At 35.0% G+C, this 22,971-nt stretch overlaps 43 non-coding genes across 43 annotated transcripts; all 43 read left to right on the top strand.

Annotated features, from left to right (window-relative positions):
- Positions 1-1,539: 1,539 nt before the first annotated feature.
- Positions 1,540-1,612, top strand: Trnav-uac. Its single transcript has one exon. It is a non-coding gene; the product is annotated as a tRNA-Val (tRNA).
- A 328-nt stretch (positions 1,613-1,940) lies between these two features.
- Positions 1,941-2,013, top strand: Trnav-uac. Its single transcript has one exon. It is a non-coding gene; the product is annotated as a tRNA-Val (tRNA).
- Positions 2,014-2,144: 131 nt separating this feature from the next.
- Positions 2,145-2,217, top strand: Trnaf-aaa. The gene has a single exon. It is a non-coding gene; the product is annotated as a tRNA-Phe (tRNA).
- A 130-nt stretch (positions 2,218-2,347) lies between these two features.
- Positions 2,348-2,420, top strand: Trnav-aac. Its single transcript has one exon. It is a non-coding gene; the product is annotated as a tRNA-Val (tRNA).
- A 165-nt stretch (positions 2,421-2,585) lies between these two features.
- Trnav-uac lies at positions 2,586-2,658 on the top strand. Its single transcript has one exon. It is a non-coding gene; the product is annotated as a tRNA-Val (tRNA).
- A 283-nt stretch (positions 2,659-2,941) lies between these two features.
- Trnav-uac lies at positions 2,942-3,014 on the top strand. Its single transcript has one exon. It is a non-coding gene; the product is annotated as a tRNA-Val (tRNA).
- Positions 3,015-3,179: 165 nt separating this feature from the next.
- Trnav-uac lies at positions 3,180-3,252 on the top strand. The gene has a single exon. It is a non-coding gene; the product is annotated as a tRNA-Val (tRNA).
- A 350-nt stretch (positions 3,253-3,602) lies between these two features.
- On the top strand, positions 3,603-3,674 carry Trnav-aac. Its single transcript has one exon. It is a non-coding gene; the product is annotated as a tRNA-Val (tRNA).
- A 165-nt stretch (positions 3,675-3,839) lies between these two features.
- Positions 3,840-3,912, top strand: Trnav-aac. The gene has a single exon. It is a non-coding gene; the product is annotated as a tRNA-Val (tRNA).
- A 190-nt stretch (positions 3,913-4,102) lies between these two features.
- Positions 4,103-4,175, top strand: Trnav-uac. The gene has a single exon. It is a non-coding gene; the product is annotated as a tRNA-Val (tRNA).
- Positions 4,176-4,343: 168 nt separating this feature from the next.
- Trnav-uac lies at positions 4,344-4,416 on the top strand. The gene has a single exon. It is a non-coding gene; the product is annotated as a tRNA-Val (tRNA).
- A 403-nt stretch (positions 4,417-4,819) lies between these two features.
- Trnav-aac lies at positions 4,820-4,892 on the top strand. Its single transcript has one exon. It is a non-coding gene; the product is annotated as a tRNA-Val (tRNA).
- Positions 4,893-5,007: 115 nt separating this feature from the next.
- Trnav-cac lies at positions 5,008-5,080 on the top strand. The gene has a single exon. It is a non-coding gene; the product is annotated as a tRNA-Val (tRNA).
- Positions 5,081-5,245: 165 nt separating this feature from the next.
- Trnav-uac lies at positions 5,246-5,318 on the top strand. The gene has a single exon. It is a non-coding gene; the product is annotated as a tRNA-Val (tRNA).
- A 165-nt stretch (positions 5,319-5,483) lies between these two features.
- Trnav-cac lies at positions 5,484-5,554 on the top strand. The gene has a single exon. It is a non-coding gene; the product is annotated as a tRNA-Val (tRNA).
- Positions 5,555-5,660: 106 nt separating this feature from the next.
- Positions 5,661-5,733, top strand: Trnav-cac. The gene has a single exon. It is a non-coding gene; the product is annotated as a tRNA-Val (tRNA).
- Positions 5,734-5,976: 243 nt separating this feature from the next.
- Positions 5,977-6,049, top strand: Trnav-uac. Its single transcript has one exon. It is a non-coding gene; the product is annotated as a tRNA-Val (tRNA).
- A 115-nt stretch (positions 6,050-6,164) lies between these two features.
- Trnav-uac lies at positions 6,165-6,237 on the top strand. The gene has a single exon. It is a non-coding gene; the product is annotated as a tRNA-Val (tRNA).
- Positions 6,238-6,576: 339 nt separating this feature from the next.
- Positions 6,577-6,649, top strand: Trnav-aac. The gene has a single exon. It is a non-coding gene; the product is annotated as a tRNA-Val (tRNA).
- A 340-nt stretch (positions 6,650-6,989) lies between these two features.
- Trnav-uac lies at positions 6,990-7,062 on the top strand. The gene has a single exon. It is a non-coding gene; the product is annotated as a tRNA-Val (tRNA).
- A 283-nt stretch (positions 7,063-7,345) lies between these two features.
- On the top strand, positions 7,346-7,418 carry Trnav-uac. Its single transcript has one exon. It is a non-coding gene; the product is annotated as a tRNA-Val (tRNA).
- Positions 7,419-9,783: 2,365 nt separating this feature from the next.
- Positions 9,784-9,856, top strand: Trnav-uac. Its single transcript has one exon. It is a non-coding gene; the product is annotated as a tRNA-Val (tRNA).
- Positions 9,857-9,971: 115 nt separating this feature from the next.
- Positions 9,972-10,044, top strand: Trnav-uac. The gene has a single exon. It is a non-coding gene; the product is annotated as a tRNA-Val (tRNA).
- Positions 10,045-10,383: 339 nt separating this feature from the next.
- Positions 10,384-10,456, top strand: Trnav-uac. The gene has a single exon. It is a non-coding gene; the product is annotated as a tRNA-Val (tRNA).
- An 847-nt stretch (positions 10,457-11,303) lies between these two features.
- On the top strand, positions 11,304-11,376 carry Trnav-uac. The gene has a single exon. It is a non-coding gene; the product is annotated as a tRNA-Val (tRNA).
- A 576-nt stretch (positions 11,377-11,952) lies between these two features.
- Positions 11,953-12,025, top strand: Trnav-aac. Its single transcript has one exon. It is a non-coding gene; the product is annotated as a tRNA-Val (tRNA).
- A 368-nt stretch (positions 12,026-12,393) lies between these two features.
- Positions 12,394-12,466, top strand: Trnav-uac. The gene has a single exon. It is a non-coding gene; the product is annotated as a tRNA-Val (tRNA).
- Positions 12,467-15,108: 2,642 nt separating this feature from the next.
- On the top strand, positions 15,109-15,181 carry Trnav-uac. The gene has a single exon. It is a non-coding gene; the product is annotated as a tRNA-Val (tRNA).
- Positions 15,182-15,530: 349 nt separating this feature from the next.
- Trnav-uac lies at positions 15,531-15,603 on the top strand. The gene has a single exon. It is a non-coding gene; the product is annotated as a tRNA-Val (tRNA).
- A 165-nt stretch (positions 15,604-15,768) lies between these two features.
- Positions 15,769-15,841, top strand: Trnav-aac. The gene has a single exon. It is a non-coding gene; the product is annotated as a tRNA-Val (tRNA).
- Positions 15,842-15,971: 130 nt separating this feature from the next.
- Trnav-aac lies at positions 15,972-16,044 on the top strand. Its single transcript has one exon. It is a non-coding gene; the product is annotated as a tRNA-Val (tRNA).
- Positions 16,045-16,397: 353 nt separating this feature from the next.
- Trnav-uac lies at positions 16,398-16,470 on the top strand. The gene has a single exon. It is a non-coding gene; the product is annotated as a tRNA-Val (tRNA).
- Positions 16,471-16,798: 328 nt separating this feature from the next.
- Trnav-uac lies at positions 16,799-16,871 on the top strand. The gene has a single exon. It is a non-coding gene; the product is annotated as a tRNA-Val (tRNA).
- A 98-nt stretch (positions 16,872-16,969) lies between these two features.
- On the top strand, positions 16,970-17,042 carry Trnav-cac. The gene has a single exon. It is a non-coding gene; the product is annotated as a tRNA-Val (tRNA).
- Positions 17,043-17,207: 165 nt separating this feature from the next.
- Trnav-cac lies at positions 17,208-17,280 on the top strand. Its single transcript has one exon. It is a non-coding gene; the product is annotated as a tRNA-Val (tRNA).
- A 165-nt stretch (positions 17,281-17,445) lies between these two features.
- Positions 17,446-17,518, top strand: Trnav-cac. Its single transcript has one exon. It is a non-coding gene; the product is annotated as a tRNA-Val (tRNA).
- Positions 17,519-17,634: 116 nt separating this feature from the next.
- On the top strand, positions 17,635-17,707 carry Trnav-cac. Its single transcript has one exon. It is a non-coding gene; the product is annotated as a tRNA-Val (tRNA).
- Positions 17,708-17,870: 163 nt separating this feature from the next.
- On the top strand, positions 17,871-17,943 carry Trnav-uac. Its single transcript has one exon. It is a non-coding gene; the product is annotated as a tRNA-Val (tRNA).
- A 339-nt stretch (positions 17,944-18,282) lies between these two features.
- Positions 18,283-18,355, top strand: Trnav-uac. The gene has a single exon. It is a non-coding gene; the product is annotated as a tRNA-Val (tRNA).
- Positions 18,356-18,639: 284 nt separating this feature from the next.
- Trnav-uac lies at positions 18,640-18,712 on the top strand. Its single transcript has one exon. It is a non-coding gene; the product is annotated as a tRNA-Val (tRNA).
- Positions 18,713-19,288: 576 nt separating this feature from the next.
- Trnav-aac lies at positions 19,289-19,361 on the top strand. The gene has a single exon. It is a non-coding gene; the product is annotated as a tRNA-Val (tRNA).
- A 3,080-nt stretch (positions 19,362-22,441) lies between these two features.
- On the top strand, positions 22,442-22,514 carry Trnav-uac. Its single transcript has one exon. It is a non-coding gene; the product is annotated as a tRNA-Val (tRNA).
- Positions 22,515-22,863: 349 nt separating this feature from the next.
- Positions 22,864-22,936, top strand: Trnav-aac. The gene has a single exon. It is a non-coding gene; the product is annotated as a tRNA-Val (tRNA).
- Positions 22,937-22,971: the final 35 nt, after the last annotated feature.

Below are 22,971 nucleotides of genomic sequence, written 5' to 3'. Positions count from 1 at the left end.
ACTATCCATTCTTCGATAAATTCGAGACATTATAACTGGGAATAAGTCATTCGACAAAATGTACCTTTGATCGATTCCAAATTTAGGTTCTGAATTTAAATAACATAAATAAATAAATAATATAATCTAGAAAATGTTTTATAAATACCAATGAGTATATAATTATACAAATGAGTTCTTTCAGAGCATCGTGGTTTGAGAAAAATATGATTTGTCAACCATACTGAATTTTATAGTTCGCTTCACTGTTTATACGAATGAGCAATGGCACTATCATTATATTATAATTGTTAATTATTTATTTAAAATAAATAATTATATTATTGATTTCCTACAAATATCAAATTGTCATCCATACGTGATTACATAGCTGTCATTTGCGTTTTGTTATTCCAAGTTGAACGGGATAAAAAGTATCCTATGTCCTTCGCCTGGCTCTGAACTACCAACTTTTACCAACTTTACCAAAGCCAATTTTCAGTTAAATCGGTTCAGCCTTCTTGAGTTATAAGTGGAGTAATTAACATGACTTTTATATATATATATCTATTACATAAAAATAAGTCGGGTTTTTCTTTCTGACGATATAACTCCAGAATACACGAACCGAATTCGACGATTTTGCATTCGTTGGAAAGGTCTGGGGCTCCGTGAGGTTTATAGCTGGGTTATAATATATGAGAACTAAGAATTAATATTCTATCACTATATTTAACAAAAGGCAGCCAAGTAATTTCAACTCTTTATTGTCCAATCAAAGCACATTTGCTGATAATATATATGCCAATTAGTTGTAAACACCTGAAAAATTGTATAAGATATGTATAAAGAAATTAGAAATTAACAACAATTAATATATAACTATTTACATTTTTATTACAAATTTTGAGGTTATGTTAAGAAACTATATTTCAAAATATTTTTTTATTAATTTGTTGATGATTATACTTATTGCTGATATATATAATATTAACATCTCAAATACTTTATTTAAATACGTATAAACAAATATACATAAATACCTAAGTATATGAATAATTACATTCCCATTTTCAAGAAATAAATTTCCCCATCGTCCATCTGGCTTCGTTTGCTATTATTAAGAATTAATTTATTTGCCACTTCGTATTAATTTTCCGTGGTGATTAAAAAATTTATATTATTCACGTAATAATTTTCAAATAGTAGTGATTAAAAAATGCATATTAATTCATAATAATAATAAATGCATATTTGTATCAAAACAGAAACACCGAATGACAGTTGACAATCGATTGTAAATGTCATGGATGAAATCATTGATAGTATCATAGATTGAATAAACTACATGGATAGTTTATAAATGATTATTTCTGAATTAGAATGAAAAACGGGATAAAAAGTATTTCATGTCCTTCTTCTGGCTCTAAACTACCTCCCTGCCAATTTTCATCTAAATCGGTTCAGCCGTTCGTGAGTTATAATTGTTACAACATAAAGCGATCCTCTTTTATATATATAGATTGGCGATGCGTGCTGCAAATGCGTTTTATTTTTGTAGGTTCCGTGGTGTAGTGGTTATCACACCTGCTTTACACGCAGAAGGCCGCCGGTTCGATCCCGGCCGGAATCATCTAATGTAATCCTCTAGATTTATTCAAAACGAATAAAGGGTTTTGGTGGTTTATTGATTGTATTGATGAATCTTACAGTGATGTTCTCAATATTGCTGCAAATGAGATTTAATTTTGTAGGTTCCATGGTATAGGCCGCCTGTTCGATCCCGGCCGGAATCATATAATAAAATCCTCTATATTTATTCAAATCCAATAAAGGCTTTTGGTAGTTTATTGACGGTCGGTGCAATCTCACGATGAATCATACATCAAAGTCTTCAATATTTTTTCTGAGCTTTTATTAAATATTAGCGATGCGTGCTACAAATGCGTTTTATTTTTGTAGGTTCCGTGGTGTAGTGGTTATCACTTCTGTTTTACACGCAGAAGGCCGCCGGTTCGATACCGGCCGGAATCATCTAATGAAATCCTCTACATTTATTCAAAACCAATAAAGGGTTTTGGTGGTTTATTGATTGTCGGTGCAATTTCATGATGAATCTGACATCGATGTCCTCAATATTGCTGCAAATGGGGTATATGTTTGTAGGTTTCGTGGTGTATTGGTTGTCACATCTGCTTAAAGCGCAGAAGGCCGCCGGTTCGATCCCGGCCGGAATCATCTAATGGAATCTTCTATATTTATCAAAACAAATAAAGGGTTTTGGTGGTTTATTGACTGTCGGTGCAATCTCATGATGAATCTTACATCGATGTCCTCAATATTGCTGCAAATGCGTTTTATTTTTGTAGGTTCCGTGGTGTAGTGGTTATCACATCTGCTTAACACGCAGAAGGCCGCCGATTCGATCCCGGTCGGAATCATCTAATGAAATCCTCTACGTTTATTCAAAACCAGTAAAGGGTTTTGGTGGTATATTGACTGTCGGTGCAATCTCACGATGAATCATAAATCGAAGTCTTCAATATTTATTCCAAGCTTTTATTAAATATTGGCGATGAGTGCTACAGATGCGTTTTATTTTTGTAGGTTTCGTGGTGTAGTGGTTATCACATCTGCTTTACACGCAGAAGGTCACCGGTTCGATCCCGGCCGGAATCATCTAACGAAATCCTCTATATTTATCAAAACGAATAAAGGGTTTTGGTGGTTTATTGATTGTAGGTGCAATCTCATGATGAATCTTACAGTAATGTCCTCAATATTGCTGCAAATGAGATTTATTTTTGTAGGTTCCAAGGCCGCCGGTTCGATCCCGGCCGGAATCATCTAATGAAATCCTCTACATATATTCAAAACCAATAAAGGGTTTTGGTGGTTTATTGATTGTCGGTGCAATCTCATGATGTCCTCAATATTGCTGCAAATGGGTTTTATTTTTGTAGGTTCCGTGGCGTAGTGGTTATCACATCTGCTTTACACGCAAAAGGCCGCCGGTTCGATCCCGGCCGGAATCATCTGATGAAGTCCTCTATATTTATTCAAATCCAATGAAGGCTTTTGGTGGTTTATTGACTGTCGGTGCAATCTCACGATGAATCATACATCGAAGTTTTCAATATTTATTCTAAGCTTTTACTAAATATTGGCGATGCGTTCTGCAAATGCGTTTTATTTTTGTAGGTTCCGTGGAGTAGTGGTTATCACATTTGCTTTACACGCAGAAGGCCGCAGGTTTGATCCCGGCCGGAATCATCTAATGAAGTCCTCTATATTTATCAAAACGAATAAAGTGTTTTGGTGGTTTATTGATTGTCGGTGCAATCTCATGATGAATCTTACATCGATGTCCTCAATATTGCTGCAAATGCGTTCTATTTTTATCACATCTGCTTAACACGCAGGAGGCCGCCGGTTCGATCCCGGCCGGAATCATCTAATGAAATCCTCTATATTTATTCAAATCCAATAAAGGCTTTTGGTGGTTTATTGACTGTCGGTGCAACATACGTACGATGAATCATACATCAAAGTCTTCAATATTTTATTCTAAGCTTTTATTAAATATTAGCGATGCCTGCTGCAAATGCGTTTTATTTTTGTATGTTTCGTGGTGTAGTGGTTATCACATCTGCTTAACACGCAGAAGGCCGCCGGTTTGATCCCGGCCGGAAACATGTAATGAAATCCTCTATATTAGTTCAAAACCAATGAAGATTTTTGGTGGTTTATTGACTGTCGGTGCAATCTCACGATGAATCATACGCCGAAGTCTTTAATATTTATTCTAAGCCTTTATTAAATATTGGCGATGCGTGCTGCAAATGCGTTTTATTTTTTTAGTTTCCGTGGTGTAGTGGTTATCACATCTGCTTAACACGCAGAAGGCCGCCGGTTCGATCCCGGCCGGAATCACCTGATGAAATCCTCTATATTTATCAAAACGAATGAAGGGTTTTGGTGGTTTATTGATTGTCGGTGCAATCTCATGATGAATCTTACATCGATGTCCTCAATATTGCTGCAAATGGGAATTATTTTTGTAGGTTCCGTGGTGTAGTGGTTATCACATCTGCTCAACACGCAAATGGGTTTTATTTTTGTAGGTTCCGTGGTGTAGTGGTTATCACATCTGCTATACACGCAGAAGGCCGCCGGTTCGATCCCGGCCGGAATCTTATAATGAAATCCTCTATATTAATTCAAAACCAACGAAGATTTTTGGTGGTTTATTGACTGTCGGTGCAGCATACGTACGATGAATCATACATCAAAGTCTTCAATATTTATTCTAAGCTTTTATTAAATATTGGCGATGCGTGCTACAAATGCGTTTTATTTTTGTAGGTTTCGTGGTGTAGTGGTTATCGCATCTGCTTTACACGCAGAAGGCCGCCAGTTCGATCCCGGCCGGAATCATATAATGAAATCCTCTATATTAGTTCAAAACCAATAAAAGTTTTTGGTGGTTTATTGACTGTCGGTGCAATCTCACGATGAATCATACATCGAAGTCTTCAATATTTATTCTGAGCTTTTATTAAATATTGGCGATGCGTGCTACAAATGCGTTTTATTTTTGTAGGTTCGGTAGAGTATTGGTTATCACATCTGTTTTACACGCAGAAGGCCGCCGGTTTGATCCCGGCCGGAATCATCTCATGAAATCCTCTACATTTATTCAAAACCAATAAAGGGTTTTGGTGGTCTATTGACTGTCGGTGCAATATCACTATGAATCATACATTGAAGTCTTCAATATTTATTCTAAGCTTTTATTAAATAATGGTGATGCCTGCTGCAAATGCGTTTTGTTTTTGTACGTTTCGTGGTGTAGTGGTTATCACATCTGCTTAACACGCAGAAGGCCGCCGGTTCGATCCCAGCCGGAATCATCTAATGAAGTCCTCTATATTTATCAAAACGAATAAAGGGTTTTGGTGGTTTATTGATTGTCGGTGCAATCTCATAATGCCCTTAATATTGCTGCAAATAGGATTTATTTTTGTAGGTTCCGTGGTGTAGCGGTTATCACATCTGCTTCACACGCAGAAGGCCGCCGGTTCAATCCCGGCCGGAATCATATAATGAATTCCTCTATATTGGTTCAAAACCAATGAAGATTTTTGGTGGTTTATTGACTGTCGGTGCAATCTCACGATGAATCATACACCGAAGTCTTTAACATTTATTCTAAGCCTTTATTAAATATTGGCGATGCGTGCTGCAAATGCGTTTTGTTTTTGTAGGTTTTGTGGTGTAGTGGTTATCACATCTGATTTACACGCAGAAGGCCGCCGGTTCGATCCCGGCCGAAATCATCAAATGAAATCCTCTATATTAGTTCAAAACCAATGAAGGTTTTTGGTGGTTTATTGACTGTCGGTGCAATCTCACGGTGAATTATGCACCAAAGTCTTTAATATTTATTCTAAGCCTTTATTAAATATTGGCGATGCGTGCTGCAAATGCGTTTTGTTTTTGTAGGTTCCGTGGTGTATTGGTTCACATCTGCTTCACACGCAGAAGGCCGCCGGTTCGATCCCAGCCGGAATCATCTAATGAAGTCCTCTATATTTATCAAAACGAATAAAGGGTTTTGGTGGTTTATTGATTGTCGGTGCAATCTCATAATGTCCTCAATATTGCTGCAAATAGGACTTATTTCCGTGGTGTAGCGGTTATCACATCTGCTTCACACGCAGAAGGCCGCTGGTTCGATCCCCGCCGGAATCATATAATGAAATCTTCTATATTAGTTCAAAACCAATAAAGATTTTTGGTGGTTTATTGACTGTCGGTGCAATCTCACGATGAATCTTACACCGAAGTTTAATATTTATTCTAAGCCTTTATTATTACAGTTTATTGACTGACGGTGCAATCTTACGATGAATCATATATCGAAGTCTTCAATATTTATTCTAAGCTTTTATTAAATATTGGCGATGCCTGCTGCAAATGCGTTTTGTTTTTGTAGGTTTTGTGGTGTAGTGGTTATCACATCTGATTTACACGCAGAAGGCCGCCGGTTCGATCCCGGCCGAAATCATCAAATGAAATCCTCTACATTTATTCAAAACCAATAAAGGGTTTTGGTGTTTATTGATTGTCGGTGCAATCTCATGATGTCTTCAATATCGCTGCTAATGGGTTTTATTTTTGTAGGTTCCGTGGTGTAGTGGTTATCACATCTGCTTTACACGCAGAAAGCCGCCGGTTCGATGCCGGCCGGAATCATCTAATGAAATCCTCTACATTTATTCACAACGAATAAAGGGTTTTGGTGGTTTATTGATTGTCGGTGCAATCTCATGATGAATCTTACAGTGATGTTCCCAGTATTGCTGCAAATGAGATTTATTTTTGTAGGTTCCATGGTGTAGGCTGCCTGTTCGATCCCGGCCGGAATCATATAATGAAATCTTTTATATTTATTCAAATCCAATAAAGGCTTTTGGTAGTTTATTGACTGTCGGTGCAATCTCACGATGAATCATACATCAAAGTCTTCAATATTTTTTCTGAGCTTTTATTAAATATTAGCGATGCGTGCTACAAATGCGTTATATTTTTGTAGGTTCCGTGGTGTAGTGGTTATCACATCTGCTTAACACGCAGAAGGCCGCCGGTTCGATCCCGGCCGGAATCATCTAATGATATCCTCTACATTTATTCAAAACGAATAAAGGGTTTTGGTGGTTTATTGATTGTCGGTGCAATCTCATGATGAATCTTACATCGATGTCTTCAATATTGCTGCAAATGCGTTTTATTTTTGTAGGTTCCGTGGTGTAGTGGTTATCACATCTGCTAAACATGCAGAAGGCCGCCAATTCGATCCCGGTCGGAATCATCTAATGAAATCCTCTACGTTTATTCAAAACCAATAAAGGGTTTTGGTGGTATATTGACTGTCGGTGCAATCTCACGATGAATCATACATCGAAGTCTTCAATATTTATTCTAAGCTTTTATAAAATATTATTGTAGGTTTCGTGGTGTAGTGGTTATCACATCTGCTTTACACGCAGAAGGTCACCGGTTCGATCCCGGCCGGAATCATCTAATGAAATCCTCTATATTTATCAAAACGAATAAAGGGTTTTGGTGGTTTATTGATTGTCGGTGCAATCTCATGATGAATCTTACAGTGATGTCTTCAATATTGCTGCAAATGAGATTTATTTTTGTAGGTTCCAAGGCCGCCGGTTCGATCCCGGCCGGAATCATCTAATGAAATCCTCTACATATATTCAAAACCAATAAAGGGTTTTGGTGGTTTATTGATTGTCGGTGCAATCTCATGATGTCTTCAATATTGCTGCAAATGGGTTTTATTTTTGTAGGTTCCGTGGCGTAGTGGTTATCACATCTGCTTTACACGCAGAAGGCCGCCGGTTCGATCCCGGCCGGAATCATCTAATGAAATCCTCTATATTTATTCAAATCCAATGAAGGCTTTTGGTGGTTTATTGACTGCCGGTGCAATCTCACGATGAATCATACATCGAAGTCTTCAATATTTATTCTAAGCTTTTATTAAATACTAGCTGACCCGGCAAACGTTGTTTTGCTAAGTAAGGTATTTTATAAACAATTTCTAGAGAATAAAAAAAAAAATAATACTTTTTGTGTAAGGATGTGTTGTTTGAATGCTATATACAATGAGGTATTATAGAAACAATAAACCCCATTAGTTTGTCTATATTTTATTAATACATCCAAACTGAAAGTTTTATACACTTTCTATAGAAAACATGGCATAATCCATTCCAAGTCTTTTTTGGTCTTTCGACTTATATAGTCATTACAAATTCCATTTAATCGATTATTGATTGTGTTACGAATTTTTCAAAAATTTTTTTTGGATTCTGGATTTTGTGTATAATTGTAAATAATACTATTGAGCTTATACAAAGTTTTCAAATTTCTGCGAGAAGAGATAGAAAATGAATTAGGTATCTTTTCTTTGACCTGCTTTTTGAAAAGTTTCAAGTAACATTCGACGAATTAAAGTAAATTTAATAAAAAGTATATATGTAGAACAGGGCAAGGCACAAATGTCCAATTTGACTTTAAGCAAATATAAATTTTATTATGAAAATCAAACCAATTATATCACAACAAATGACACATTTCAAACGAACAATTATCTGACTACGTTCAGTAAAACTACCAGCTACATCATCATTTTGTTTTTTTTTGCTGTCTTTAAAAATTTTATCTAGACCTTTTTACCCTATAACGGGGTTACTTGGAATGGCCAGATGGCAAACAGGTCTAATGTCATATTTTAATTTCAAAAGTATTTTACAAAATAATTACATTTTTAACTAATTGCTAAAAAACTACCAACGGAAGAAAATACTTCTATTATGGATTTTCAAAGATTACCATTTATCTCCCAATACCAAAGTCATAAGAATCAAGGTTATAGCTGGTTATACATCTTTTTGCCTTTACTTTCAAATAGTGTTGTTAAACAATGCTTAGCTTTACTGGTTTTTGACACTTTGGTCGTAGATCTTTGTATATTACTATCCATTCTTCGATAAATTCGAGACATTATAACTGGGAATAAGTCATTCGACAAAATGTACCTTTGATCGATTCCAAATTCAGGTTCTGAATTTAAATAACATAAATAAATAAATAATATAATCTAGAAAATGTTTTATAAATACCAATGAGTATATAATTATACAAATGAGTTCTTTCAGAGCATCATGGTTTGAGAAAAATATGATTTGTCAACCATACTGAGTTTTATAGTTCGCTTCACTGTTTATACGAATGAGCAATGGCACTATCATTATATTATAATTGTTAATTATTTATTTAAAATAAATAATTATATTATTGATTCCCTACAAATATCAAATTGTTATTCATACGTGATTACATAGCTGTCATTTACGTTTTGTTATTCCAAGTTGAACGGGATAAAAAGTATCCTATGTCCTTCGCCTGGCTCTGAACTACCAACTTTTACCAACTTTACCAAAGCCAATTTTCAGTTAAATTGGTTCAGCCTTCTTGAGTTATAAGTGGAGTAATTAACATGACTTTTATATATATATATCTATTACATAAAAATAAGTCGGGTTTTTCTTTCTGACGATATAACTCCAGAATGCACGAACCGAATTCGACGATTTTGCATTCGTTGGAAAGGTCTGGGGCTCCGTGAGGTTTATAGCTGGGTTATAATATATGAGAACCAAGAACTAATATTCTATCACTATATTTAACAAAAGGCAGCCAAGTAATTTCAACTCTTTATTGTCCAATCAAAGCACATTTGCTGATAATATATATGCCAATTAGTTGTAAACACCTGAAAAATTGTATAAGATATGTATAAAGAAATTATAAATTAACAACAATTAATATATAACTATTTACATTTTTATTACAAATTTTGAGGTTATGTTAAGAAACTATATTTCAAAATATTTTTTTATTAATTTGTTGATGATTATACTTATTGCTGATATATATAATATTAACACCTCAAATACTTTATTTAAATACGTATAAACAAATATACATAAATACCTAAGTATATAAATAATTACATTCCCATTTTCAAGAAATAAATTTCCCCATCGTCCATCTGGCTTCGTTTGCTATTATTAAGAATTAATTTATTTGCCACTTCGTATTAATTTTCCGTGGTGATTAAAAAATTTATATTATTCACGTAATAATTTTCAAATAGTAGTGATTAAAAAATGCATATTAATTCATAATAATAAAATAATAAAACGTTTTGTTTTTGTAGGTTTTGTGGTGTAGTGGTTATCACATATGATTTACACGCAGAAGGCCGCCGGTTCGATCCCGGCCGAAATCATCAAATGAAAGCCTCTACATTTATTCAAAACCAATAAAGGGTTTTGGTGTTTATTGATTGTCGGTGCAATCTCATGATGTCTTCAATATTGCTGCTAATGGGTTTTATTTTTGTAGGTTCCGTGGTGTAGTGGTTATCACATCTGCTTTACACGCAGAAGGCCGCCGGTTCTATGCCGGCCGGAATCATCTAATGAAATCCTCTACATTTATTCACAACGAATAAAGGGTTTTGGTGGTTTATTGATTGTCGGTGCAATCTCATGATGAATCTTACAGTGATGTTCTCAGTATTGCTGCAAATGAGGTTTATTTTTGTAGGTTCCATGGTGTAGGCCGCCTGTTCGATCCCGGCCGGAATCATATAATGAAATCCTTTATATTTATTCAAATCCAATAAAGGCTTTTGGTAGTTTATTGACTGTCGGTGCAATCTCACGATGAATCATACATCAAAGTCTTCAATATTTTTTCTGAGCTTTTATTAAATATTAGCGATGCGTGCTACAAATGCGTTATATTTTTGTAGGTTCCGTGGTGTAGTGGTTATCACATCTGCTTTACATGCAGAACGCCGCCGGTTCGATCCCGGCCGGAATCATCTCATGAAATCCTCTACGAGGTCTGTTCAAAAAGTTTTCATAATTTTCGTTTTTTCAAAAAAATATTTATTTATTCGTCTACATTAATGTGGTCCCCTTCAAAGTAGTCCCCCCCAGATATAATACACTTATGCCAGCGTTTTTTCCAATTTTCGAAGCACCCTTGATATTCACTTTTTGATATGTCCTTGAGCACTCTCGGCGATTTTCTTCAATCGAGGAAAACCGCCGTCCTTTCATGGGTCTCTTCAACTTTGGGAATAGGAAAAAGTCACACGGAGCCATATCTGGTGAATTTTTGCACTTTGTAACACTTTATTTCATTTTTTACGCAAAATTTAATACAAATTCTTTGACTTTTTCAATTCTTCCATTGTAAAAATCGCCGAGCTCAGAAAAACACGTCGAACCTTAGCGACTACCACAGACAAAGTAAACAGTGAATATAGCTGAAAATTTCATCATACTTTAGGGGCATGTATACCAACACAATAAAAAAAAAATTTTGACAATCAGACACTCCAGACCCGCGAAATTTAATTATTAGTAATTCCGGGTACTTTTTGAACACACCTCGTACATTTATTGAAAACAAATAAAGGGTTTTGTTGGTTTATTGATTGTCGGTGTAATCTCCTGATGAATCTTACAGTGATGTCATCAATATTGCTGCAAATGAGATATATTTTTGTAGGTTCCAAGGCCGCCGGTTTGATCCCGGCCGGTATCATCTAATAAAATCCTCTACATATATTCAAAACCAATAAAGGGTTTTGGTGGTTTATTGATTGTCGGTGCAATCTCATGATGTCCTCAATATTGCTGCAAATGGGTTTTATTTTTGTAGGTTCCGTGGCGTAGTGGTTATCGCATCTGCTTTACACGCAGAAGGCGCCCGGTTCGATCCCGGCCGGCATCATATAATGAAATCCTCTATACTTATTCAAATCCAATAAAGGCTTTTGGTGGTTTGTTGACTGTCGGTGCAATCTCACGATGAATCATACATCGAAGTCTTCAATGTTTATTCTAAGCTTTTATTAAATATTGGCGATACGTGCTGCAAATGCGTTTTATTTTTGTAGGTTCCGTGGTGTAGTGGTTATCACATTTGCTTAACACGCAGAAGGCTGCCGACTCGATCCCAGCCGGAATCATCTAATGAAATCCTCTATATTTATCAGAACGAATAAAGGGTCTTGGTGGTTTATTGATTGTCGGAGCAATCTTATGATGAATCTTACAGTGATGTTCTCAATATTGCTGCAAATGAGATTTATTTTTGTAGGTTCCATGGTGTAGGCCGCCGGTTCGATCCCGGCCGGAATCATATAATGAAATCCTCTATATTTATTCAAATCCAATAAAGACTTTTGGTGGTTTATTGACTGTCGGTGCAATCTCGCGATGAATCATACATCAAAATCTTCAATATTTATTCTGAGCTTTTATTAAATATTGGCGATGCCTGCTGCAAATGCGTTTTGTTTTTGTAGGTTTCGTTGTGTAGTGGTTATCACATCTGCTTAACACGCAGAAGGCCGCCGGTTCGATCCCGGCCAGAATCATCTAATGAAATCCTGTATATTTATCAAAACGAATGAAGGGTTTTGGTGGTTTATTGATTGTCGGTGCAATCTCATGATGAATCGTACATCGATGTCCTCAATATTGCTGCAAATGCGTTTTATTTTTGTAGGTTTCGTGGTGTAGTAGTTATCACATCTGCTTAACACGCAAAAGGCCGCCGATTCCATCCCGGCCGGAATCATCTAATGAAATTCTCTATATTCATTCAAATCCTATGAAGGCTTTTGGTGGTTTATTGACTGTCGGTGCAATCTCACGATGAATCATATATCGAAGTCTTCAATATTTATTCTAAGCTTTTATTTAATATTGGCGATGTCTGCTGCAAATGCGTTTTGTTTTTGTAGGTTCCGTGGTGTGGTTGTTATCACATCTGCTTTACACGCAGAAGGCCGCCGGTTCGATCCCGGCCGGAATCATCTAATGAAATCCTCTATATTTATTCAAATCCAATGAAGGCTTTTGGTGGTTTATTGACTGCCGGTGCAATCTCACGATGAATCATACATCGAAGTCTTCAATATTTATTCTAAGCTTTTATTAAATACTAGCTGACCCGGCAAACGTTGTTTTGCTAAGTAAGGTATTTTATAAACAATTTCTAGAGAATCAAAAAAAAAAATAATACTTTTTGTGTAAGGATGTGTTGTTTGAATGCTATATACAATGAGGTATTATAGAAACAATAAACCCCATTAGTTTGTCTATATTTTATTAATACATCCAAACTGAAAGTTTTATACACTTTCTATAGAAAACATGGCATAATCCATTCCAAGTCTTTTTGGTCTTTCGACTTATATAGTCATTACAAATTCCATTTAATCGATTATTGATTGTGTTTCGAATTTTTCAAAATTTTTTTTGGATTCTGGATTTTGTGTATAATTGTAAATAATACTATTGAGCTTATATAAAGTTTTCAAATTTCTGCGAGAAGAGATAGAAAATGAATTAGGTATCTTTTCTTTGACCTGCTTTTTGAAAAGTTTCAAGTAACATTCGACGAATTAAAGTAAATTTAATAAAAAGTATATATGTAGAACAGGGCAAGGCACAAATGTCCAATTTGACTTTAAGCAAATATAAATTTTATTATGAAAATCAAACCAATTATATCACAACAAATGACACATTTCAAACGAACAATTATCTGACTACGTTCAGTAAAACTACCAGCTACATCATCATTTTGTTTTTTTGCTGTCTTTAAAAATTTTATTTAGACCTTTTTACCCTATAACGGGGTTACTTGGAATGGCCAGATGGCAAACAGGTCTAATGTCATATTTTAATTTCAAAAGTATTTTACAAAATAATTACATTTTTAACTAATTGCTAAAAAACTACCAACGGAAGAAAATACTTCTATTATGGATTTTCAAAGATTACCATTTATCTCCCAATACCAAAGTCATAAGAATCAAGGTTATAGCTGGTTATACATCTTTTTCCCTTTACTTTCAAATAGTGTTGTTAAACAATGCTTAGCTTTACTGGTTTTTGACACTTTGGTCGTAGATCTTTGTATATTACTATCCATTCTTCGATAAATTCGAGACCTTATAACTGGGAATAAGTCATTCGACAAAATGTACCTTTGATCGATTCCAAATTTAGGTTCTGAATTTAAATAACATAAATAAATAAATAATATAATCTAGAAAATGTTTTATAAATACCAATGAGTATATAATTATACAAATGAGTTCTTTCAGAGCATCGTGGTTTGAGAAAAATATGATTTGTCAACCATACTGAGTTTTATAGTTCGCTTCACTGTTTATACGAATGAGCAATGGCACTATCATTATATTATAATTGTTAATTATTTATTTAAAATAAATAATTATATTATTGATTCCCTACAAATATCAAATTGTTATCCATACGTGATTACATAGCTGTCATTTACGTTTTGTTATTCCAAGTTGAACGGGATAAAAAGTATCCTATGTCCTTCGCCTGGCTCTGAACTACCAACTTTACCAAAGCCAATTTTCAGTTAAATCGGTTCAGCCTTCTTGAGTTATAAGTGGAGTAATTAACATGACTGTTATATATATATCTATTACATAAAAATAAGTCGGGTTTTTCTTTCTGACGATATAACTCCAGAATGCACGAACCGAATTCGACGATTTTGCATTCGTTGGAAAGGTCTGGGGCTCCGTGAGGTTTATAGCTGGGTTATAATATATGAGAACCAAGAACTAATATTCTATCACTATATTTAACAAAAGGCAGCCAAGTAATTTCAACTCTTTATTGTCCAATCAAAGCACATTTGCTGATAATATATATGCCAATTAGTTGTAAACACCTGAAAAATTGTATAAGATATGTATAAAGAAATTATAAATTAACAACAATTAATATATAACTATTTACATTTTTATTACAAATTTTGAGGTTATGTTAAGAAACTATATTTCAAAATATTTTTTTATTAATTTGTTGATGATTATACTTATTGCTGATATATATAATATTAACACCTCAAATACTTTATTTAAATACGTATAAACAAATATACATAAATACCTAAGTATATAAATAATTACATTCCCATTTTCAAGAAATAAATTTCCCCATCGTCCATCTGGCTTCGTTTGCTATTATTAAGAATAAATTTATTTGCCACTTCGTATTAATTTTCCGTGGTGATTAAAAAATTTATATTATTCACGTAATAATTTTCAAATAGTAGTGATTAAAAAATGCATATTAATTCATAATAATAATAAATGCATATTTGTATCAAAACAGAAACACCGAATGACAGTTGACAATCGATTGTAAATGTCATGGATGAAATCATTGATAGTATCATAGATTGAATAAACTACATGGATAGTTTATAAATAATTATTTCTGAATTAGAATGAAAAACGGGATAAAAAGTATTTCATGTCCTTCTCCTGGCTCTAAACTACCTCCCTGCCAATTTTCATCTAAATCGGTTCAGCCGTTCGTGAGTTATAATTGTTACAACATAAAGCGATCCTCTTTTATATATGTAGATTGGCGATGCGTGCTGCAAATGCGTTTTATTTTTGTAGGTTCCGTGGTGTAGTGGTTATCACATCTGCTTTACACGCAGAAGGCCGCAGGTTTGATCCCGGCCGGAATCATCTAATGAAGTCCTCTATATTTATCAAAACGAATAAAGTGTTTTGGTGGTTTATTGATTGTCGGTGCAATCTCATGATGAATCTTACATCGATGTCCTCAATATTGCTGCAAATGCGTTCTATTTTTATCACATCTGCTTAACACGCAGGAGGCCGCCGGTTCGATCCCGGCCGGAATCATCTAATAAAATCCTCTATATTTATTCAAATCCAATAAAGGCTTTTGGTGGTTTATTGACTGTCGGTGCAACATACGTACGATGAATCATACATCAAAGTCTTCAATATTTTATTCTAAGCTCTTATTAAATATTAGCGATGCCTGCTGCAAATGCGTTTTATTTTTGTAGGTTCCGTGGTGTAGTGGTTATCACATCTGCTTTACACGCAGAAGGCCGCCGGTTCAATCCCGGCCGGAATCATATAATGAAATCCTCTATATTAGTTCAAAACCAATGAAGATTTTTGGTGGTTTATTGACTGTCGGTGCAATCTCACGATGAATCATACACCGAAGTCTTTAATATTAATTCTAAGCCTTTACTAAATATTGGCGATGCGTGCTGCAAATGCGTTTTGTTTTTTTAGTTTCCGTGGTGTAGTGGTTATCACATCTGCTTAACACGCAGAAGGCCGCCGGTTCGATCCCGGCCGGAATCATCTAATGAAATCCTCTATATTTATCAAAACGAATGAAGGGTTTTGGTGGTTTATTGATTGTCGGTGCAATCTCATGATGAATCTTACATCGATGTCCTCAATATTGCTGCAAATGGGAATTATTTTTGTAGATTCCGTGGTGTAGTGGTTATCACATCTGCTTAACACGCAGAAGGCCGCCGGTTCGATCCCGGCCGGAATCGTCTAATGAAATCCTCTACATTTATTCAAAACCAATAAAGGGTTTTGGTGTTTATTGATTGTCGGTGCAATCTCATGATGTCCTCAATATTGCTGCAAATGGGTTTTATTTTTGTAGGTTCCGTGGTGTAGTGGTTATCGTATCCCCTACACACGCAGAAGGCCGCCGGTTCGATCCCGGCCGGTATCATATAATGAAATCCTCTATATTAATTCAAAACCAATGAAGATTTTTGGTGGTTTATTGACTGTCGGTGCAATCTCACGATGAATCATACATCGAAGTCTTCAATATTTATTCTGAGCTTTTATTAAATATTGGCGATGCGTGCTGCAAATGCGTTTTATTTTTGTAGGTTCCGTGGTGTAGTGGTTATCACACCTGCTTTACATGCAGAAGGCCGCCGGTTCCATCCCGGCCGGAATCATCTAATGAAATCCTCTAGATTTATTCAAAACGAATAAAGGGTTTTGGTGGTTTATTGATTGTATTGATGAATCTTACAGTGATGTTCTCAATATTGCTGCAAATGAGATTTAATTTTGTAGGTTCCATGGTATAGGCCGCCTGTTCGATCCCGGCCGGAATCATATAATGAAATCCTCTATATTTATTCAAATCCAATAAAGGCTTTTGGTAGTTTATTGACTGTCGGTGCAATCTCACGATGAATCATACATCAAAGTCTTCAATATTTTTTCTGAGCTTTTATTAAATATTAGCGATGCGTGCTACAAATGCGTTTTATTTTTGTAGGTTCCGTGGTGTAGTGGTTATCACATCTGTTTTACACGCAGAAGGCCGCCGGTTCGATACCGGCCGGAATCATCTAATGAAATCCTCTACATTTATTCAAAACCAATAAAGGGTTTTGGTGCAATCTCATAATGTCCTTAATATTGCTGCAAATAGGATTTATTTTTGTAGGTTCCGTGGTGTAGCGGTTATCACATCTGCTTCACACGCAGAAAGCCGCCGGTTCAATCCCGGCCGGAATCATATAATGAATTCCTCTATATTAGTTCAAAACCAATGAAGATTTTTGGTGGTTTATTGACTGTCGTTGCAATCTCACGATGAATCATACACCGAAGTCTTTAATATTTATTCTAAGCCTTTATTAAATATTGGCGATGCGTGCTGCAAATGCGTTTTGATTTTTTAGGTTCCGTGATGTAGTGGTTATCACATCTGCTTCACACGCAGAAGGCCGCCGGTTGGATCCCGGCCGGAATCATATAATGAAATCCTCTATATTAGTGCAAAACCAATGAAGGTTTTTGGTGGTTTATTGACTGTCGGTGCAATCTCACGATGAATTATGCACCAAAGTCTTTAATATTTATTCTAAGCCTTTATTAAATATTGGCGATGCGTGCTGCAAATGCGTTTTGTTTTTGTAGGTTCCGTGGTGTATTGGTTATCACATCTGCTTCACACGCAGAAGGCCGCCGGTTCGATCCCAGCCGGAATCATCTAATGAAGTCCTCTATTTTTATCAAAACGAATAAAGGGTTTTTGGTGGTTTATTGATTGTCGGTGCAATCTCATAATGTCCTCAATATTGCTGCAAATAGGACTTATTTTTGTGGGTTTCGTGGTGTAGCGGTTATCACATCTGCTTCACACGCAGAAGGCCGCTGGTTCGATCCCCGCCGGAATCATATAATGAAATCCTCTATATTAGTTCAAAACCAATAAAGATTTTTGGTGGTTTATTGACTGTCGGTGCAATCTCACGATGAATCTTACACCGAAGTTTAATATTTATTCTAAGCCTTTATTGAATATTGGCGATGCGTGCTGCAAATGCGTTTTATTTTTGTAGGTTTCGTGGTGTAGTGGTTATCACATCTGCTTTACACGCAGAAGGCCGCCGGTTCGATGCCGGCCGGAATCATCTAATGAAATCCTCTACATTTATTCACAACGAATAAAGGGTTTTGGTGGTTTATTGATTGTCGGTGCAATCTCATGATGAATCTTACAGTGATGTTCTCAGTATTGCTGCAAATGAGATTTATTTTTGTAGGTTCCATGGTGTAGGCCGCCTGTTCGATCCCGGCCGGAATCATATAATGAAATCCTTTATATTTATTCAAATCCAATAAAGGCTTTTGGTAGTTTATTGACTGTCGGTGCAATCTCACGATGAATCATACATCAAAGTCTTCAATATTTTTTCTGAGCTTTTATTAAATATTAGCGATGCGTGCTACAAATGCGTTATATTTTTGTAGGTTCCGTGGTGTAGTGGTTATCACATCTGCTTTACACGCAGAACGCCGCCGGTTCGATCCCGGCCGGAATCATCTCATGAAATCCTCTACATTTATTGAAAACAAATAAAGGGTTTTGTTGGTTTATTGATTGTCGTTGTAATCTCCTGATGAATCTTACAGTGATGTCATCAATATTGCTGCAAATGAGATTTATTTTTGTAGGTTCCAAGGCCGCCGGTTTGATCCCGGCCGGTATCATCTAATAAAATCCTCTACATATATTCAAAACCAATAAAGGGTTTTGGTGGTTTATTGATTGTCGGTGCAATCTCATGATGTCCTCAATATTGCTGCAAATGGGTTTTAATTTTGTAGGTTCCGTGGCGTAGTGGTTATCGCATCTGCTTTACACGCAGAAGGCGCCCGGTTCGATCCCGGCCGGCATCATATAATAAAATCCTCTATACTTATTCAAATCCAATAAAGGCTTTTGGTGGTTTGTTGACTGTCGGTGCAATCTCACGATGAATCATATATCGAAGTCTTCAATGTTTATTCTAAGCTTTTATTAAATATTGGCGATGCGTGCTGCAAATGCGTTTTATTTTTGTAGGTTCCGTGGTGCAGTGGTTATCACATTTGCTTAACACGCAGAAGGCTGCCGACTCGATCCCAGCCGGAATCATCTAATGAAATCCTCTATATTTATCAGAACGAATAAAGGGTCTTGGTGGTTTATTGATTGTCGGAGCAATCTTATGATGAATCTTACAGTGATGTTCTCAATATTGCTGCAAATGAGATTTATTTTTGTAGGTTCCATGGTGTAGGCCGCCGGTTCGATCCCGGCCGGAATCATATAATGAAATCCTCTATATTTATTCAAATCCAATAAAGACTTTTGGTGGTTTATTGACTGTCGGTGCAATCTCGCGATGAATCATACATCAAAATCTTCAATATTTATTCTGAGCTTTTATTAAATATTGGCGATGCCTGCTGCAAATGCGTTTTGTTTTTGTAGGTTTCGTTGTGTAGTGGTTATCACATCTGCTTAACACGCAGAAGGCCGCCGGTTCGATCCCGGCCAGAATCATCTAATGAAATCCTGTATATTTATCAAAACGAATGAAGGGTTTTGGTGGTTTATTGATTGTCGGTGCAATCTCATGATGAATCGTACATCGATGTCCTCAATATTGCTGCAAATGCGTTTTATTTTTGTAGGTTTCGTGGTGTAGTAGTTATCACATCTGCTTAACACGCAAAAGGCCGCCGATTCGATCCCGGCCGGAATCATCTAATGAAATTCTCTATATTCATTCAAATCCTATGAAGGCTTTTGGTGGTTTATTGACTGTCGGTGCAATCTCACGATGAATCATATATCGAAGTCTTCAATATTTATTCTAAGCTTTTATTTAATATTGGCGATGTCTGCTACAAATGCGTTTTGTTTTTGTATGTTCCGTGGTGTGGTTGTTATCACATCTGCTTTACACGCAGAAGGCCGCCGGAATCCTCTAATGGAATCCTCTATATTTATTCAAATCCAATGAAGGCTTTTGGTGGTTTATTGACTGCCGGTGCAATCTCACGATGAATCATACATCGAAGTCTTCAATATTTATTCTAAGCTTTTATTAAATACTAGCTGACCCGGCAAACGTTGTTTTGCTAAGTAAGGTATTTTATAAACAATTTCTAGAGAATCAAAAAAAAAAATAATACTTTTTGTGTAAGGATGTGTTGTTTGAATGCTATATACAATGAGGTATTATAGAAACAATAAACCCCATTAGTTTGTCTATATTTTATTAATACATCCAAACTGAAAGTTTTATACACTTTCTATAGAAAACATGGCATAATCCATTCCAAGTCTTTTTTGGTCTTTCGACTTATATAGTCATTACAAATTCCATTTAATCGATTATTGATTGTGTTTCGAATTTTTCAAAAAATTTTTTTGGATTCTGGATTTTGTGTATAATTGTAAATAATACTATTGAGCTTATACAAAGTTTTCAAATTTCTGCGAGAAGAGATAGAAAATGAATTAAGTATCTTTTCTTTGACCTGCTTTTTGAAAAGTTTCAAGTAACATTCGACGAATTAAAGTAAATTTAATAAAAAGTATATATGTAGAACAGGGCAAGGCACAAATGTCCAATTTGACTTTAAGCAAATATAAATTTTATTATGAAAATCAAACCAATTATATCACAACAAATGACACATTTCAAACGAACAATTATCTGACTACGTTCAGTAAAACTACCAGCTACATCATCATTTTGTTTTTTTTGCTGTCTTTAAAAATTTTATCTAGACCTTTTTACCCTATAACGGGGTTACTTGGAATGGCCAGATGGCAAACAGGTCTAATGTCATATTTTAATTTCAAAAGTATTTTACAAAATAATTACATTTTTAACTAATTGCTAAAAAACTACCAACGGAAGAAAATACTTCTATTATGGATTTTCAAAGATTACCATTTATCTCCCAATACCAAAGTCATAAGAATCAAGGTTATAGCTGGTTATACATCTTTTTCCCTTTACTTTCAAATAGTGTTGTTAAACAATGCTTAGCTTTACTGGTTTTTGACACTTTGGTCGTAGATCTTTGTATATTACTATCCATTCTTCGATAAATTCGAGACATTATAACTGGGAATAAGTCATTCGACAAAATGTACCTTTGATCGATTCCAAATTTAGGTTCTGAATTTAAATAACATAAATAAATAAATAATATAATCTAGAAAATGTTTTATAAATACCAATGAGTATATAATTATACAAATGAGTTCTTTCAGAGCACCGTGGTTTGAGAAAAATATGATTTGTCAACCATACTGAGTTTTATAGTTCGCTTCACTGTTTATACGAATGAGCAATGGCACTATCATTATATTATAATTGTTAATTATTTATTTAAAATAAATAATTATATTATTGATTCCCTACAAATATCAAATTGTTATCCATACGTGATTACATAGCTGTCATTTACGTTTTGTTATTCCAAGTTGAACGGGATAAAAAGTATCCTATGTCCTTCGCCTGGCTCTGAACTACCAACTTTTACCAACTTTACCAAAGCCAATTTTCAGTTAAATCGGTTCAGCCTTCTTGAGTTGTAAGTGGAGTAATTAACATGACTTTTATATATATATCTATTACATAAAAATAAGTCGGGTTTTTCTTTCTGACGATATAACTCCAGAATGCACGAACCGAATTCGACGATTTTGCATTCGTTGGAAAGGTCTGGGGCTCCATGAGGTTTATAGCTGGGTTATAATATATGAGAACCAAGAACTAATATTCTATCACTATATTTAACAAAAGGCAGCCAAGTAATTTCAACTCTTTATTGTCCAATCAAAGCACATTTGCTGATAATATATATGCCAATTAGTTGTAAACACCTGAAAAATTGTATAAGATATGTATAAAGAAATTATAAATTAACAACAATTAATATATAACTATTTACATTTTTATTACAAATTCTGAGGTTATGTTAAGAAACTATATTTCAAAATATTTTTTTATTAATTTGTTGATGATTATACTTATTGCTGATATATATAATATTAACACCTCAAATACTTTATTTAAATACGTATAAACAAATATACATAAATACCTAAGTATATAAATAATTACATTCCCATTTTCAAGAAATAAATTTCCCCATCGTCCATCTGGCTTCGTTTGCTATTATTAAGAATTAATTTATTTGCCACTTCGTATTAATTTTCCGTGGTGATTAAAAAATTTATATTATTCACGTAATAATTTTCAAATAGTAGTGATTAAAAAATGCATATTAATTCATAATAATAATAAATGCATATTTGTATCAAAACAGAAACACCGAATGACAGTTGACAATCGATTGTAAATGTCATGGATGAAATCATTGATAGTATCATAGATTGAATAAACTACATGGATAGTTTATAAATAATTATTTCTGAATTAGAATGAAAAACGGGATAAAAAGTATTTCATGTCCTTCTCCTGGCTCTAAACTACCTCCCTGCCAATTTCATCTAAATCGGTTCAGCCGTTCGTGAGTTATAATTGTTACAACATAAAGCGATCCTCTTTTATATATATAGATTGGCGATGCGTGCTGCAAATGCGTTTTATTTTTGTAGGTTCCGTGGTGTAGTGGTTATCACATCTGCTTTACACGCAGAAGGCCGCAGGTTTGATCCCGGCCGGAATCATCTAATGAAGTCCTCTATATTTATCAAAACGAATAAAGTGTTTTGGTGGTTTATTGATTGTCGGTGCAATCTCATGATGAATCTTACATCGATGTCCTCAATATTGCTGCAAATGCGTTCTATTTTTATCACATCTGCTTAACACGCAGGAGGCCGCCGGTTCGATCCCGGCCGGAATCATCTAATGAAATCCTCTATATTTATTCAAATCCAATAAAGGCTTTTGGTGGTTTATTGACTGTCGGTGCAACATACGTACGATGAATCATACATCAAAGTCTTCAATATTTTATTCTAAGCTCTTATTAAATATTAGCGATGCCTGCTGCAAATGCGTTTTATTTTTGTACGTTTCGTGGTGTAGTGGTTATCACATCTGCTTAACACGCAGAAGGCCGCCGGTTCGATCCCAGCCGGAATCATCTAATGAAGTCCTCTATATTTACCAAAACGAATA

Source organism: Ctenocephalides felis, unplaced genomic scaffold (genome assembly GCF_003426905.1).
Source record: "Ctenocephalides felis isolate EL2017-DRISC unplaced genomic scaffold, ASM342690v1 CF-g0.4_SCAFFOLD_00845, whole genome shotgun sequence".
NCBI classification, from domain to species: Eukaryota; Metazoa; Arthropoda; class Insecta; order Siphonaptera; family Pulicidae; genus Ctenocephalides; species Ctenocephalides felis.
This window is presented reverse-complemented; position numbering and strand designations above follow the sequence as displayed.